The following is a 16,782-nucleotide window of genomic DNA, read 5'->3' as shown; positions in this document are numbered from 1 at the left end:
TAACAATAATATGAACAGTTATTACAGTCATTTAGGGGTGTCAGAGTAAAAGTGAAAGTAGTAAATAAGGCTTAGTGTAGGAGGATCTGAGGGTATGCATCAAGGAAATTTTGAGAATTACTTTGAGATACTAATTTTGGGCTGTGCAAAGTACTAGCTACTGTTAGTTAGCTAGCTAGTTAGGTGCTTAATAATAAAACTGGACACTGATCAAAAAAGTGGTGAAGTGCTGGCCTCATTGGTCATGCCTACTCTGATGTCCTTGCATTTATTAGAGTACTACATTTACTAATGTGACTGGATCTGGGAAAACTGGTCTTATCGCTCATGTCAGCAGATTCAATTTTCACCAAGAACACAAAGTTACATGAATAAACTAACTAATTTCACAATCAAAATCAGCTAGACTTGAGTGGTCTGGTTTTGCTGGCTACTTTTCCCAAGCCAGTGGTGATCTGTACGTGGAGTGTCGGGCCTTAGCCTGAGGATGGTTGTATTCATTTCACTTGTAATCCTCAGTTTTTCATCCTTTGTCTTCAGTATCGCTTGCACAATTGAACGCTTTTGTTAATTCTCTAGATGTCTACTTGGGGTGATATTTTAGTACGTAGTCTAAGTACATCCATGTCCTTCAATGACAAAGTGTTTCTACTCTTAGCTGTAAAGTAGATGAGTCTACCATCTCGTTATTAGCAGCTGTATTTCTCGTGACTGGACAATATGGATTGTCAGTACAAGCAAATCATTCATTTTAGTTCAGTTTTTTGTGGTTACCATGCAAATCAACATCTATGGATACCTAGCATTGGTGAAGTGTTGGTTGTTAAACAGGAGCAGAATAATTGTCATGACAAACATGTAGTTGATATCATCAAGATGGCTGCACTGCTGGTCATGTACCAAACAATATCTTCAAGAATGGATTTTAATTTCTTGAACCATGATGAAGATGTAACATATTGTGAAATATTATAACAGAAGAACATTACAATAATGGTGCAGGATTTGTACTAGAAATTTCTTAAAGATTTGGACATCGAATGCATGTTTTAAAACTAAAAAGAACTCTTCTCTGCAGATACTGTAGCTAGTTATGTATATTCTGACCACTGTATGAGACTCAATTCTAATGCATTGATGCTCCTGTTGTACCAGTCAGTGTTGAAACAGGGTCGGGTCATTCGGGTCACATTTTCTCAGGGTCATCCGGGCCTGACCCGGATTGGATAACGTGAGAAACGAAATTATTCATTTCACGATGTGGAAATGTGTCCGTTGCTGTCTGCAAGCTTACGTGGAGCCACGCCCACTAATCGATTGTTGTATGAGTTGCATATAGCCTAGTCTTACAGCAGGATAAGTACTTTTTCGAGCCACACCCATTTTAATATATCGGGAAATTGTAATACTAGGTATGCATGAAGCCACACCCAATTACTGTCTGTAAACTCACAGTAGCTACGTGGAACCAAACCCACTTAAATTATATTAAAACTTATACTGGTTTAGTTATCGCATATACCGTTTGTTTACTCAACAGGAACATAGATCTTATCACACGCCTCAGCTATAATTATCATCCGGGTCAATCCGGGTCAGTGGGTCATCCGGGTCAGCAGTAGTGACCCAGTTTCAACACTGGTACTAGTTGTTGCTGGCCATTACACACGTTAGACTTAAAACACATGCATACATTTGTGTATGGCTAAATATTTGAGACCTTGTAACCATGGCTGATTGCTTAATTCAGGTGACCGTTAATACAGGTTCTACCGTAGTTTCTTTTCCTGAGTAGCACATTCAAGTAATTGACCCTGGCTATGGTTTAATATGTAACCATGAGCTATAAGACTGAAACATAATGATGGGCATGCAGAGAATTACTAATTCTCTGGTCAGTTTGTATAATATACTTTCATTAGTGTGCACCATGAGCACAAACTCCCAATGCACCTCGCAATGTGAAGTAATGTGAAGCAATTTATACTACTGAGTCACACGCATTACAGCAATGGAATAACCAGTATTGCATCATGTGATTAATTGTGCACATGATGCATGGTGGAAATGGTGAAGGACTGTATAGGTTGAGGTTTATTACAAGGAAGCAGCTGCGATATCCTTGAGTGGTTGTGTTATACATGTGTTGGGTTAGCACACACTGTGAATAGTTGATGCTCGAGTTGATGAATATTTATCTGATGAATGTTTAGTTTATTTGTCACATGTTGTGGGCACATGATGTCTAGAATATACATATAGCCAAGTACTGACCATCAATAGGAGGACCGGTCAAGAATAATAATACTTTGGAAGAAAGTTTTGTAAACTAAAGTACTGAGACCTCCTACGTGCTAGGAAGTTGGCTGTCAATATGTTGTCTGGAACTAAAGATTACGTACAAATTTATATAAGCTTTTCAGTTTCTATAAGCTGCATAAACAGCAGTGTGAAGTAGTTGGATGCACAAACAACAGCTTTTAATGTTACTGCCTAAGGGCACATTTAGTGTGTGCATCATTTCTATTTGATAATGGTGTATGGGAAGCACCCAGGCCTTCCACCAAATATATTCCACTTCAAATCCAAACCTTCTTCCAGAAAATTCTGACTATGCTCCTGGATATATCATATACAGAAAATCACAAAGACATGCAATTCAAATTTTCAGAATGCTGATGTCATAAAAAAACTACAGTACGTAAATGGTGTATTCACGAATTGTAACATTCCTTCATGACACTACGATGGTTTAAACAGGTCCAACACAACTTTTATTTTTCACATGTTTTGTTTTCTGTACTTTTTCTTATCACATCTGATAAATTGATCTAACTATTTTTGCACACTCAGTATTGCATTTAAGATAAATATAATGTGCAGCCATCCAAGGAGTTTTGATGGTTAGCTGTAGATCATTCATTCATTCTTGTGAGCAAAACAGGTGCTGTACCCTTTAATTAGCAAGTTTTTTGATCGCTTGAACTCTTGATGATGATGATGCGCTTGACGTTACCATACATAGGGCAATGTACAAAGGCTTTGCCAGCCTATAATGAACAGCTCTACTATAAGCTTTGTAAGTTGTCTGAGTAATATTGTTCTTGTCCCTATAGATGAATCAACCATACAATCTTCTGACTGGTGTAGGGCTAGCTCAGGCTCACCATAATATCTCAAGTACAATTGTTACAATTTGTAAACACAAATTCATGCCGTTCTCTATTTCAACCAATGTTCTTCCTGGTGGCTTATGAAGCCAACAATATCATTTGCCATGATAAGGTATTAGCTAGCTAGCTCACTTAGTTAATAACATCTTTTCATCATACAGAATTTGGCCCTAAAAGAACTATACAGTGAACACCATTATGTAGTTCTGATTGCACCTAATAAACATAAGCTGTGAAAATCTACCATCAGTAAGGCGACATCTTTCTGGAGTAAATACCTTTACTGCAACACTAAAAAGTCTCTCAACAGGTGCTGAGGAAGATGGTACCCCTAGAACATCTTTTGCTAACCTTGAAAGTACAGGATATTTCTTTTGGTTGTCTTGCCAATACTTTGCTGGATTTTGGGTCATTGGTAGCGTGTCAGTTTCAATGTATTCATCCACCTGCTTGGTGACTGTACTTAGCTGTTGACTTTCTATTGATGGGGAATGAGAGTTATCATACATGAAGTTGAAAAGTGATTTCCTCTTCTTCTTAGGTGGCGGCTCAGAATTTTCATCAGCTTGCAGGACAGCTACAGTTGACGTAGCAGGAGATAATCTTTCTAACGCTGCTTTAAGCAAATCCAAAGATCTTTCTTTTTCAGCATCATCAGAACACCACCTAAGCTTAAATGGGGGTCTAGGATACAAGCTACAATGTATGTTTCATTTTCCTTGTAATATGGCATACACCTATGTAATGATTGTTTAAGTCCACGAACTAATCCAGAGTGGTATTTGGACACCATGTTTTCAATGTGATGATATGATCCTCGAATACAGGGTAAAACATAACCTGCAGATGGAACACAACCAACCTGAACGAATTCTGTTGCCTCTTCAAAAGGAGTTAGAATTTCCACTATATCTTGAAGCAGGTTTTTTTCATGAGTAGTTAACTTGGGAGCATTTTCAAGTTGTGACAACACCGAATCTGAAACAGCAAGCACTGATCGTATCATTTTAAGCTGAGAATTCCATCTAGTTGTATTATCAGCTTGTAGCCTTATTTCATCCTTAAGGACATCAGCTGCTACTGTTGACCTGTGCACAAATGATACCAAACTAGAGCACCTTTTGATGATTGTGTTGATCTGACCTACCTTTGCCATACCATCTTTTACCACTAGCTGCAACACATGTGCAAAACAGGCATGATGTTCAAATAAGACTTGGCTCTCATCAAGGGAAACATTATCACACCTCTCAAACTCTGACTCGCCTTCAGCCTCACTATCATCACTGGCTGTATGATCTTCAACATCTTCATAACCTGGAAGAGTCAAAAACGCCTTCTTTACATTGGATGCACTGTCAGTGATTATGTGCTTCACTTTTTCCCTCACACCAAAATCAGAAATGATTTCATCATACCACATCATAATGTTATCACCAGTATGTCTTCCACTGACTTGATTGCATGCAAGCATAACTGACTCAAGGTTCCAGTCATCTGAAATATAGTGCCCAGTAATGCCCAAATAAGATCGCATTTGTCGATTTGACCAGAGATCAATTGTTAGGTTGATGGTATCAGTCTTCTTCAGCTTGTCTAGTACACTACTTTTTAACTTATCATATTTCTTCTTCAACAAAACTGTGGACAATTGTTTACAGCTTGGCACCTGGTACTGAGAATCTAAGATCCTTAACAGTGATTTGAATCACTTGCTCTCTACTACAGACAGAGGAATGAGGTCATCTGCAACAAAATCGACTACTGCATCAGTTACTAAAATCTGCTTTGGGTGTTGTGAGCTGTATTTTCTTTGGGGCTGCAGTAAATGTGTCAATGTTTGCTGTGAATTTGACTGTGATTCATCTTCATCCTGTTGTTCTTTCAAGAGAGTTGCGTGTACTCGTCTCTATTAAAAGATTTTAAAATGGGCAAGTACAATAAACAGCATTCTTACCATACGCTTCCACCAATTTGTAGTAGTCCTAACAGATCCAGTGATTTCCTTGGTGCAATACTTGCACTTAGCCTTAAAATTCTCTGCTGGAAAGACTTTAGGTACTTCATAGTGCTTGAGCACAGCTGGAACCTTCTTCTTAGCTGACATAGCAGCCATAGCTGCCTGCTTCTTAATAAAATTAATTCTGACAGTCCAACAGCAGTCCCACTATTTCCAAGATCATGAGAGAAATGATGGGGGAAGGCTGGATGGAAAACCTTTCAAATATTGTTTCAAAGCAAATTCAGCAAGTGGCAGGTAACTTCAAGCAAAAGCTGACCATGTTAAAATCCCATATCCAGGAACAAAATTATTATCTTTGAGCCAATATACAACTTATTCACTTGCATGGTTTGTATACATGTAAATGTACTTCATTGTACTTCAAAGTACTTCAAGTACTTATAAGTACTTATAAGTACATTAAGTACTTTAAGTACATTGCTTGGAACTTAAATATAAATACAAGTACATTACATTTGTACAAAAAGTATTTAAGTATAAGTACAAGTAATCTAAAAGGTGTGCTTAAGTACACTTAAGTACAAGTACCAAAGTACTTCGCCCCATGCCTGGTCAAGATCTCATTAATTGAGACCAAACCATAATTATGTTAGTCTCATAGACATCTCAGATAACCAGAGGTGAGCACTAGTACCTATTCTACAAGATTTACCCAATTTCAGCTTTTCAAGTTTAATTTTCACTCTATCCAACTTGGGTGATAAGAATGTAGTGTCCTCTGATAATGTAGTGACAGTTAGCAACAAAATATGAAGTAGTGATCATGTGAGAAGTACATAATAATACTGGTGGTAACTGTACTACTTACATTAGTAGTAGCTAATATGTTAGCTCCACTACTTAGTAGAGTGTTGACCACCTCCAGGTGTCCACGATTACTGGCCCAATGTAGTGCAGTCCATCCAGACTAGAAAAAATGATAACAATTAAGTAGTACAATCACAACATGTCAAACATACTCTATACTAGTGTAACATCACAGTAAGGTTGAACAATCTTTAAAGTTTGATATTATAGTACTCTATAATAGGGCTGGGACGAAGCTTCGAATGCTACGTGGGTTCGAAGGTTAAGTAAACTTCGAATTATAAAAGTATCCTTCGAAGCTTCGTAATACACTCATAGTCTACGAAAGAATTACAAATATACGTCGTCTTCTTTATTGCAGCTGCTTAATCCTCTTGCGTGATCAATGTTCGTCTCTTCGCGATCGATCTTCATGCGCCACGCCCACTTTTAAAACCATCGCAGTTCAGCTTGCTACCATATTTGCAGCCTTAAAACACCTTATAAAGTGATAGATAATGCACGGAAAGCGTACTTTTAGCCATTACTCGGTGTTTACCTATGCACGATTGCAGTGTAGCGGACACGCCCATTTACAATCGATCGATCGCGTCATTCAGTACTGCTGCTATGCACTTTCCAATGCTTATGATTATGATAATTGGAAGGCAGCAAAATGCTGATTACATCCAATAATAAAAAAAGAGATATAAAAATGGTTTGGGGATATTTACAGATAACTAGCTAGAGTGTGTGCATTTATTACAAAGTCTTTGTCATAGCATAAGGAGGGTAGATTGTTCCATTCTTTAATAGTTCTGTAAAAATAATTCATTTGGTATTTGTTGGTGTTGGCTGCTGGCAGTATGAGTCTGAGTGGGTGGTATTGTCTTGTGCTGGTGGATTGTGGCAGAAAGTAATTGGGTATTTGTAATGCTGGCTCCTGCTGGTGAGTAATTCTGTGAAATAAAGATAATCTAGATGCTTCACGTCTCTGTTCCAGTGTGGTCCAATTAAAATTGTCTAACATTGTTGTTACACTACTCTTAAAACTGTAATCTGACTGCACCCACCTCGCTGCTCTCCCCTGAACCATTTCAAGTTTGTAAATTAAGTTCTGTTGTGATGTGGATCCCAGACTTGAGTGGCATATTCAAGAATTGGTCGCACAAGTGTTGTGTAAGCGTCTGATTTAACCTTACTGTTACATTTACTTAGATTTCTTTTTTATAAAATTCAGCATCCTGGTGGCTTTGTTTGTAATGTTATTAATGTGAGGTGCCCATGAGAGTGAATTGTCTAGAAGTATCCCTAAATACTTATATGTGCTGCTGGATTTGATGGTCTGGTTGTTTAAAGTATAGTTATTTTATGAGAGGTAGATGACGTCTCGTAAATCTCAGTAAGACACATTTGTTGATATTAAACTTCATCTGCCACCTCTGTGCCCATCTAGAAATTTCATCAATATCTTTCTGCAACAGAACCACGTCATCTTCATTACTAATTGTTCGGCAGACAACACAATCATCCGCAAAAAGTCGAATAGATGACAAGATGTTACTGTTAATATCGTTTATATATAGTAAGAACAAAAGAAGCCCTAATACAGTACCTTGTGGGACACCAGAAATAACTGAAACAAAATCAGATTCGTTACCATTCACCAGTACTCTTTGTGTTTGTTTTGTCAGCTATTCAGAAATCCAGCAATGTATCCTGTCGTTAATTCCATAATATTGCAATTTCTTAAGCAGGCGTTGGTGGGGTACAGTGTCAAAAGTCTTAGCAAAATCTAAGAAAGTACATCAACTTGTTCGTGGCTATCTATACTATTAGCTAATTCTTCAATAATGGTAAGCAGCTGGGTGGTGCATGAGTGTCCTGATCTGAATCCGTGTTGGAAAGTATGTTGTTCTTCTCTAGGTGTGACATTATAGAATGGAAAATTATGTGTTCCATCACCTTACAGCATACAGATGTCAGTGAGATGGGTCTATAATTTACTGGCATGGATCAATCCCCTTTCTTATAAACAGGTACAATATTAGCTTAGAGCCAGTTACTAGGAAGGATCCCTTCGTTAAATGATTGGGTGATAGTATGTTAAGAGATCTGCACTTATTAGACTTTGTAATTTTAATACATGAGTGGTTATGATCATTAGTGGAAATTACTTAGAGGCATAAATCAAGAATTTCTAAGTTATGATTAGCTATATTATTACTGTTGCTATCTAGTCAATTGGAAGACTGGGAAGCACCATTCTTTGTTACTATTCTTCCCCTCTTGATTATTAGGTTCTTTTCGCCATTGTCCTTGCGTCGTTTTAGTTCTTCTCTAAGTGCCTTATTGATTTCCCGCTCCTTAATTGTTAAATCTGGTGTTACATAGATGTTATTCCATCTTTCAGTTGCTCGGAGTTTAGAAGCCTGTTTCATAACTAAGCGCTTGTGGTGCTCATCACTTAGTGTTACTAAAAGTAATCTTGCTTTACTACCACCTGGCTTTCCAAGCCGCAGCACATTAGTTACACTTGACTTTGGTACATTGAATTCTGTTTCAAATAGCGAATGAACCTTTTTGTGATCCTTAGTGGAAGACTCTTCACCCATATTATGAACAATAACATTACATTTTCTATGTTCTCGATCTATATATTCATCAATGATTTGTGCAGGAGTGTCTGTCATTACTGAAGGTCTGGAATCACCAGACGTTGTATTCGTCTCCATTGGTGCATCAGCTTGTGCAGGTCTTGAAGGCCCTCTTAATAGTTCAAGACTCTCAATAATTGGCTTTACTAAGTTTTCCATCATGTTCTTAAGTGGTTCTGTTATTCCATTAATTATGGTATTAGCAACCTCACATTCATTAGTAATACCTTGAGGGCCAGGTGATTTACTTTTGGAATTTGAGAGCTTAGTGAGCATTGTAGATTCACATACTGAACAAAACCAATGAAGAGATTACAAACTTATTAAATAGGTAAAATTTAAGAAGGATGTGCATAAATGCAAGAAAACCTGTAACTTGAAAGCCAGCACCGAAGCTTCGAATGTTCGAACATTTTATTAGCGAATATTCGAAGGTAAATTTCAATATTCGTCCCAGCCCTACTCTATAATATTAACAGTTCAGAACTCACAAACTCTAGCTATAATTGTTATTTTGCTATAACACTTTATACATAGTACTAAACATTGTACTAGCTGCATGTCTGACCCTAGAAAAACATTCATTTTGTTGAGAGTAACATTATTCCTAATACTGTAGTGCATTGTTACTACTCATCAGGAATCACTTCACTGTCCAAAACAGGTTAGCAGGAGTTATATACATAATGTCACAGAACTTGTCCCATTATGCTCCATTATTCTATGTGATTAATTTATGCTTTTCATCACCTATTATGCCAAAAATGATGCCGACATAATCAATGCAAGCCTACTTTATTCTTATTCCAATTAATTGATTAGCTATATATGTACAAGAAAACTAATGACACATGTAGACACAAGAAAAGTACATACAGTACTGTATGTACAATACTGTATGTTTTATAAATTGTCTTGGAGAAGTGTAAACATTGGAAATTTAAAACTGAAATTGGTCCAAACATTATCTAATCAGTACCTCCTTACATATTAAGCACTAAGTATCATTAAGTGTTACCTTAATTTACTTTTTTTCCAATTGTAAAATAATTTTTGGATGCAAAATTTGTCTGAAAATCTCTTGCACCAAAATTTTTACACAAGATCAAACAACTCTAATAGAGCAGTTGTTATTATACAAAAATATATACTTTTGCACAAAAATAAAGCAAATTGCAGTAGTTTATTTCACATGTTTAATAATGTACTGCACATAAAATGTTTTATCTACAGTATTTTGGTGCTATCAGACATGTATACATGAATAGACAGGTACTTATCAATTGATGTATGTGTGGGACATTGAAAGGGCTATTTGAAGAACTAGAAATTGAAAAATGAAATTGCGGGGTCAAAGCGTATAAATTACTGATAATGAGTACCTATTTACAAGGACCACCTTTATATTAAGACCACTTCTAAGAACCATGACCACATATAAAACAATCTCAATGATTAGTCTGGATAGATAATTTAAAAAATACTTCATGGGGCTGATGTTCTTTAATTTCATGAACTGATGTGTAGTACATACATTGCAGAAACACCAATGAAAACAGCACATGGTCACAATTTACAAGACCATAAAGTGTGTTTTGGGACCATCATACTGACTCATGAGGATATCTAGTTAATTACATTAATGTACATAGCCTCACATGGCTATCGTGTTGGTTAAAGGGTCTGGTGGATTAGCTTCGTGCTAGTCATTTCTTTGCTATGATAAGGTAGCTAGCTAGCTATAGTACATATGATTTGAGATGAATCCTGAGTTGTTGATTAAGAAGCCATACAAGATCATAGGCTTTAAACATGATGTTCGTGATGTATTTATTTGTAAGCTCATGTTACAGGTGCACACTTAATTGTTGAGAATATGGCATCCAGTGCAGCATCAGCGAGTGTGAATTAAACCCCCTAGGAAAGAAGTTAAACAGCCAAATGAAACATCTGCTTATGAAACTATGGGAGTACCTTAAACAAGGAGCAAAGAAGTGTAAATTTTCTGCCAACATCAAGGAGAGAATCTCAGAGGTCACCAATAATACCTTCTTTGCTGGGTTTTGGCATACATTATGCCACAAAGGGATTTCAAAGATATCCATTGTAAGGGTTAGAATGGAGTACCACAAGAAAGGTGGCTTATCTATGCCAAGTAAAGGTACAAAAAGCACTTTGCACAAGCCTGCTCAATTGAATCGACAGGTACAAATGTTCACAAGTCTGTGTTGATGCAGACAGTTTCAACCGAGATGCCATCAGATGGAAGATCCATTCATTTTAGGAAGGAAGGAAAATTTATCACTCTGAAAGATTTTGGTAAGTTAAATTTTGAACCCTAGAACTTTGTCACATACTCCGTCTTAGGCCAAACTTAAGAATGATGGTGTTTTCTCTGGGGGTAGAACATAACTTAAAAGAGTGTTGAGTGATATGGGATTTAAGTACAAGACGATTACTGACAAGAGGTTAGCATTGCAACAGTTTGTGCTTTATGTCACTACACATATATACAGGGTATACTATGAGCAGCCCTGCATAGTCCATCAGCGTCATAAATATTTAACATGAATGAAGTGCAACAGAACTGAAGGAAGACCAGTTGTGTACTTGGATGAGACTTGGGTAATGAAGAACTTCTAGAGCAATTCCTCATCCAAATCAACAGTGATAGCGATGACTCTTCTACTAGCAGCAGCAGTGGGTCCAAGTCTTCTGACCTTATTTCATATGATGTAAGATTGTTTGATATTTGCAGCAATGGTGTTGCAACTTGATGATGCCTCAGGTAACTGGGATAAAACTCTGTGAAGTACATGGAAATACAGATGAAGTCATAGGCGGATCTGAGGGGGGGCCAAGGGGTGCTGTGCCCCCCCTGGCCTTTCTCTTGCCCCCCTTGGGCTCACAGTTGATACCAGAAACTGGAATCATGTATTCATACTGTATTCAGAAGTATAGAAAGCAAATGGGCAAATAGAAGACAACAATTGTAAATGTACTTTACAGTTATACTGTACATTGTAAAGAAAGTGAGACATATAAGTTTGAATTTTTGTGCCAAGATCGAGATACTCTAATAGAGCAGTCACTACTCTAATAGAACAGTCACAATTGTAATGTCATTACAACAATACTAGCTATAGCTACACCTTATTTCTATTTAGCACACTTTACCATCAAATAGGCTTTATCTCAATTAGGCTAACTAATCTTTATATTATGCATTGTAAACATACACTTTGTTAGCTAAATGCTATCAAAAATGCTCCCAGATTCAAACCTAGGAGGTCTAATTTTAAAAATTTTTTCGCCAACTACAGTCTTACAACCGTATGTCTATCATTCATCCAACTATACTGAATGAAGTTATGTAACTGAATATAACTTGTGTACTAGAATTCCTCTTAGTGGAATAAACACTTTTGTACACTAAAACTTTTTGCCCCCCCTTGGCCCCCCCTGACAATGCCTCCTAGATCCGCCTATGGATGAAGTGTAAGTATGTGCACTTTAATAAAAAAATATTATTGCTTTATTATGCTAGCAGAAGTTGAACATACCATCCCTTGTATATTTGATCAGTGCAGGAGTGTTTGGAAGTCACTATTGGTACTATCAGCCCAAATTCATACAACCAGTGTTATTTCATTTGTTAAAACTTTTAGAGTTTTTTGGGAATGTGACTTCAAAAACAAAATGCTGGCTGTATAAGTTGTGTACATGTGTGATGAAGTGATGAGAAAAGGATTAAAACGACAAATTCACTAAATGGGAGTAGAAGATGATGGGCAACTTTGTTGTAAATGTTAAGTAAAATACATGTTGTTCGGCTCACTTGCAGGTACACCAATGCTGCATAACAGATTTTGAGCTGTTATAATTTGGGGTTTTCCTCTTGAAAGGCTGAAGAAGTTTTTTCCCTGAACATAAGTAGACCATTTATCTTCTAAATACAATGTAACAGTGGCCCCAGCTCTTCTACTCATGCAGCTCTGTTTTACACAAACAAAAACTGGTTCATTTTCTTGCAAAAGTGTATTACAGCCTCTTACATAACAGATAGTGAAATCATGTGTGTTGAGTGTGGGAGTGTGACATCTGGCTTCACCACAAACATGTGTCACATGAACACCAAAGGGCTGCACTTTAGAGGCTTCCCCATTGAAAGTGTATGGCTAAATTTTACAGTGTCATAACTGGAGTCTCTTACATTCAAATGAAGCACCTTTAATACATTCTTAGCTGATTGAGAGATGCTACCTAACGAGCAGTACAGGAAACACATGCAGTGTAACAATCGTGAGTTATTAATCGGTTTTGAGGATTCAGCTCAACACGTACATACTATAATTTGTTATTTATTATACAGAATTTGGCCATAAAAAGATCTAAACGGTGTACATCAAGTAAAGATCTCATGAACTGAGATCAAATCATAGTTATGTTAGTCTCATAGACATCTCAATTAATCAGAGGTGAACACTAGTACCGATTCTACAAAATTTACCGAATTTCAGCTTTTCAATTTCAGTTTTTCAACTTTCACTTTGGGTGATAAGAATGTAGTGTCTTGTGGTAATTAAGTGACAGTTGTTGACCAAACATCAAGCAGTGATTATAGTGGTTACTGTATTATCTATAGGAGTAGCAGCTGATAATGTGACTGGATCTGCAAGAATCCCATATGTTCGCACTAGCCTAATTTTATAGTAGAATGCAAAAAAAAAGTGGAGTATTTATGAAATCATAAAATAATATTTCCATAAATTTTAAGCACTTTTTCAAACTGAAAGAAAGTGATAAATGCATAAACTTTGATAGCATAAAGCAAGAGAAGTTCCAAAATCTTCGTTTTGTGTCAGTCTTCCTTTTGTTGGATGAATGGTTCACAATCATTTCTTCTCACGTTTTGCTTTGCCCTGGTCATAGGAAAGGCAGCAATGGATTCGCCTGTTCATGGAGAACCCAATGATGAAAGTTGCATCTTGGTAGAGACTGTAATTGTAAGTTATAATTGTTTACTTAAGCACCTATAGTTTATTTTCCATATTGGCATTGTATAAATCGATTTCTGTTGTTGCCACTTTGTAACACTGTAACTTTGAAGGTTCTTGCCTTCTAGAGCTGAAACTTTGGTTGACCATCCCTTTGGCTATCTAGATAAAGAAAATGTATTAAAATGGAATTCGAAAAATGCACTAACGTGGTTTTTGCAGACTTGGTCACATATGTTAGCTCCACTACTTAGTAGAGTGTTGACCACTTCCACCTGACTGCTTCACTGCATAACCACATTCACAAAACTAGAGGCCATATGAAGCAACTCACACCCAACACCACTTTAAGTCACAACAAAAAACTCATGGGTGGGATGCACCTTTTGTACTGGTAACAGTGAATGTCTAACATCTGTGTACTTTGCTATTCTCAATTAAATTGTCATCTACTTCTTCATGCCAGGAAACCATACAAAGGCAGTAATTTCCGTATCAACACTTTACTTGAAGGAGTGTATATAGACACAAAGTACCATAGTAGCTGATATACTGTAATAATAGCATTAGACCATGCCCCCTGAAATGATCAGAACACTTCATGACACCACTTGTTGAGGTTACGCCCCTAAATGATCTAGCTCCATAGAAAAGATACCACCAAACATAGTAAACAACTTCACACACCCTTTATTATCGGTGGTACCACGCCCCAAACTTAATCTACTGTGCAACTGAGTAATGACATCAAGATGCTCTAATATAGCAGTCATGGCAACAGTGTATTTTATAGCTATGATTTAACAAAAATGTCATAAGTGGTGGATTTGAGGGGACCAAGGAGAGCTTTGCTCCTCTGGTCCTTCTCTTTCCCTCCTTGTACTTACAAGACTATATTGGCACTAGAAACAAGAATCATGTATTCACACCATATTCAGAAGTACAGAAAGCCAACAAGCAAATAGAAGAAAACAGTTATATAAAGCAACTTAATAGTTATAAACTGTACACTGTGAAGAAAATAAGATAAATAAATTTGATGTTTTTTTGTGCTAAAGATTGAGATACTCTAATAATAGAGCAGTCACTAAGTTAATAGAACAAACACAATTCTATTGCTATTAACTGACAATTTTTGTAACAGTAGCTACTACCTTATTTTGTTTAGTACACTCTACCACCAAACAGCTTGATATAATCAATTTTGTATGCCTTGTAAAGCATGCATTATGTTAGCTAAATAGCTATCAAAAATGCTCCTGAATTCAAGCATAGGAGGGCTAATTTTAAAAGTTTTCTCAGAAGATATCCAACTGGAGTCTTAGAAAGTGTATTCCTTTCATTCATCCAGCTAGCTATACCAGACAAAGTTATGCAAATGAATATACCATAGAGTTGGATTGTTAAGCACATGTGTCTATTAAGCACATATTATTTGTTAAGCTCATACATATTTCTTGTGAATAACCATGACTGATAAGCGCACATGGCCCAATGCAAGGCTTACATGAGACAAAGCTATGCACAGGAAGAATGCTGGAAAAGTAATCTCTCCTTGAGTGCTTATGTCTCTGGCTTTGTATACAGCAAATCAGTCCTCTGAATTGTGATAATTCTTGTCATCATGAAGGATTTCACCTAGAAATGGAGTCAAATATTCTTATACACTAGCACAGTTACCATGAACTACAGTGTACTCTATTACATCGTAGTGATTCAGTGTTAAAAACACCATAATTATTGATTAGGTGTACATGCCTTAGGCCCCTATTTGGTGATTATTAGTTTCTCATCCACCGCCCGCATCCTTCTTAAGCTACCGCATGGTAAGCCATTATTTACTCTGCGCATGCTCAGAAGAACACGTGATACCAAACTGTTACAATTTTTGTTGATGAACGCTACAATGCGCTATATATCACCAGGAGAACTGTTGTTTTCCTTAGCAAATTGCTGCAGTGCCAGTTGCAATCGTGCTCTATCGACTTCATCAAAGCAGGCTTTCAGTTGACTGTCGAAAAACAGTTGGCGATCACAAAAATTAGAATCAACTGGTGAAGGAAATGTTTGTAGTAAGAAAGAAAGACAATTTGGACAAGGTCTGTACATCAGTGTGTTAATAATTATTATAAAATAATGGCATAATGGTAATACCCTCCCGCCCGCATCATAATAATTAGAAAGGCTGGATGAGAAACTAATAATCACCGAATAGGGGCCTTACAAGATAGTATTATTTTTATAAAAGTTCACTACGAAATTATAAGCGCATGAGCTTAACAACCCGACTCTATGGTAACTTGTGCACTAGAGTTCCATTATTCTCATAATGGAATAAACACTGTTCTATCTTTTGCCCCTCTCATCCCTTTAGCAGTATCTCCTAGATCCGTCTATGAAAAAAGTTTATAAACTAGTATAACAAAAAAATTCTTAAATTAAAAATGAAGTAGGGTTTCAGTGATAAACAGTATTGAAACAAGAGATGTCGGTAGCTATGAGTGAAAACCTCTACATGGTGTTGTAGCAATGTGGGGCTACAATACCAAGTAGGGATTTTCCCTCATAGTTATCATTCTCTTGTTACACTACTACTTTAATAACTGGAACCCTACTTCATTATTAAATCAATAATTATATTAAATTTTGTTGTACTAAATTGTTAACTATATTTGTTAGATCATAGCTATAAAATACACTGTTGTTGTGACTGCTGTATTAGAGTATCTCAATCTCACTACTCAGTTATGCAGTGGATTAAGCTGGAGGTGTGGTACCAGAGATAATAGAGGGCTCGTAAAGTTGTTTCTAGTTTCTGATTTCATCTTTTTTGTATGTAGTCTACAATGTATCACACTGATAGTAATACTACATACACACTGTACAGATATCATGTGATCTGTACTAACAGGTTTAATACCAAATACAACAATCTCAACATAATGTGATACATACACTGGTAAAAGCATTAAGTATAGTACTAGCATCATATAGACACACTTTTTGTAGATTTGTACATTTTAAGATCATACTCTATTAGAATAGTCATGAAGTTAGTTGTTGTAACTTTGAAGTACTCTAATAGAACAATCAAAATGAGATGAATATGAAACACCTTAATAGAACAAGCTCTCATACTTGGCAAT

At 36.6% G+C, this 16,782-nt stretch overlaps 2 long non-coding RNA genes across 2 annotated transcripts in view; one reads left to right on the top strand and one right to left on the bottom strand.

The window, feature by feature from the left end:
• The window catches only part of LOC136258854 (uncharacterized), a 107,136-nt gene that overhangs the window by 81,675 nt on the left and 8,679 nt on the right, over nucleotides 1-16,782 (bottom strand). The window lies entirely within an intron of this gene.
• Nucleotides 11,003-11,821, top strand: LOC136258434 (uncharacterized). Its single transcript, XR_010702786.1, has 3 exons — nucleotides 11,003-11,107; nucleotides 11,156-11,374; nucleotides 11,428-11,821. It is a non-coding gene; the product is annotated as an uncharacterized lncRNA (long non-coding RNA).

The sequence above is a fragment of the Dysidea avara genome, chromosome 6 (genome assembly GCF_963678975.1).
Source record: "Dysidea avara chromosome 6, odDysAvar1.4, whole genome shotgun sequence".
In the NCBI taxonomy this organism is placed as follows: domain Eukaryota; kingdom Metazoa; phylum Porifera; class Demospongiae; order Dictyoceratida; family Dysideidae; genus Dysidea; species Dysidea avara.
Note: the sequence above shows the minus strand (reverse complement) of the source record. Positions and strands in the feature narration are given on the sequence as shown.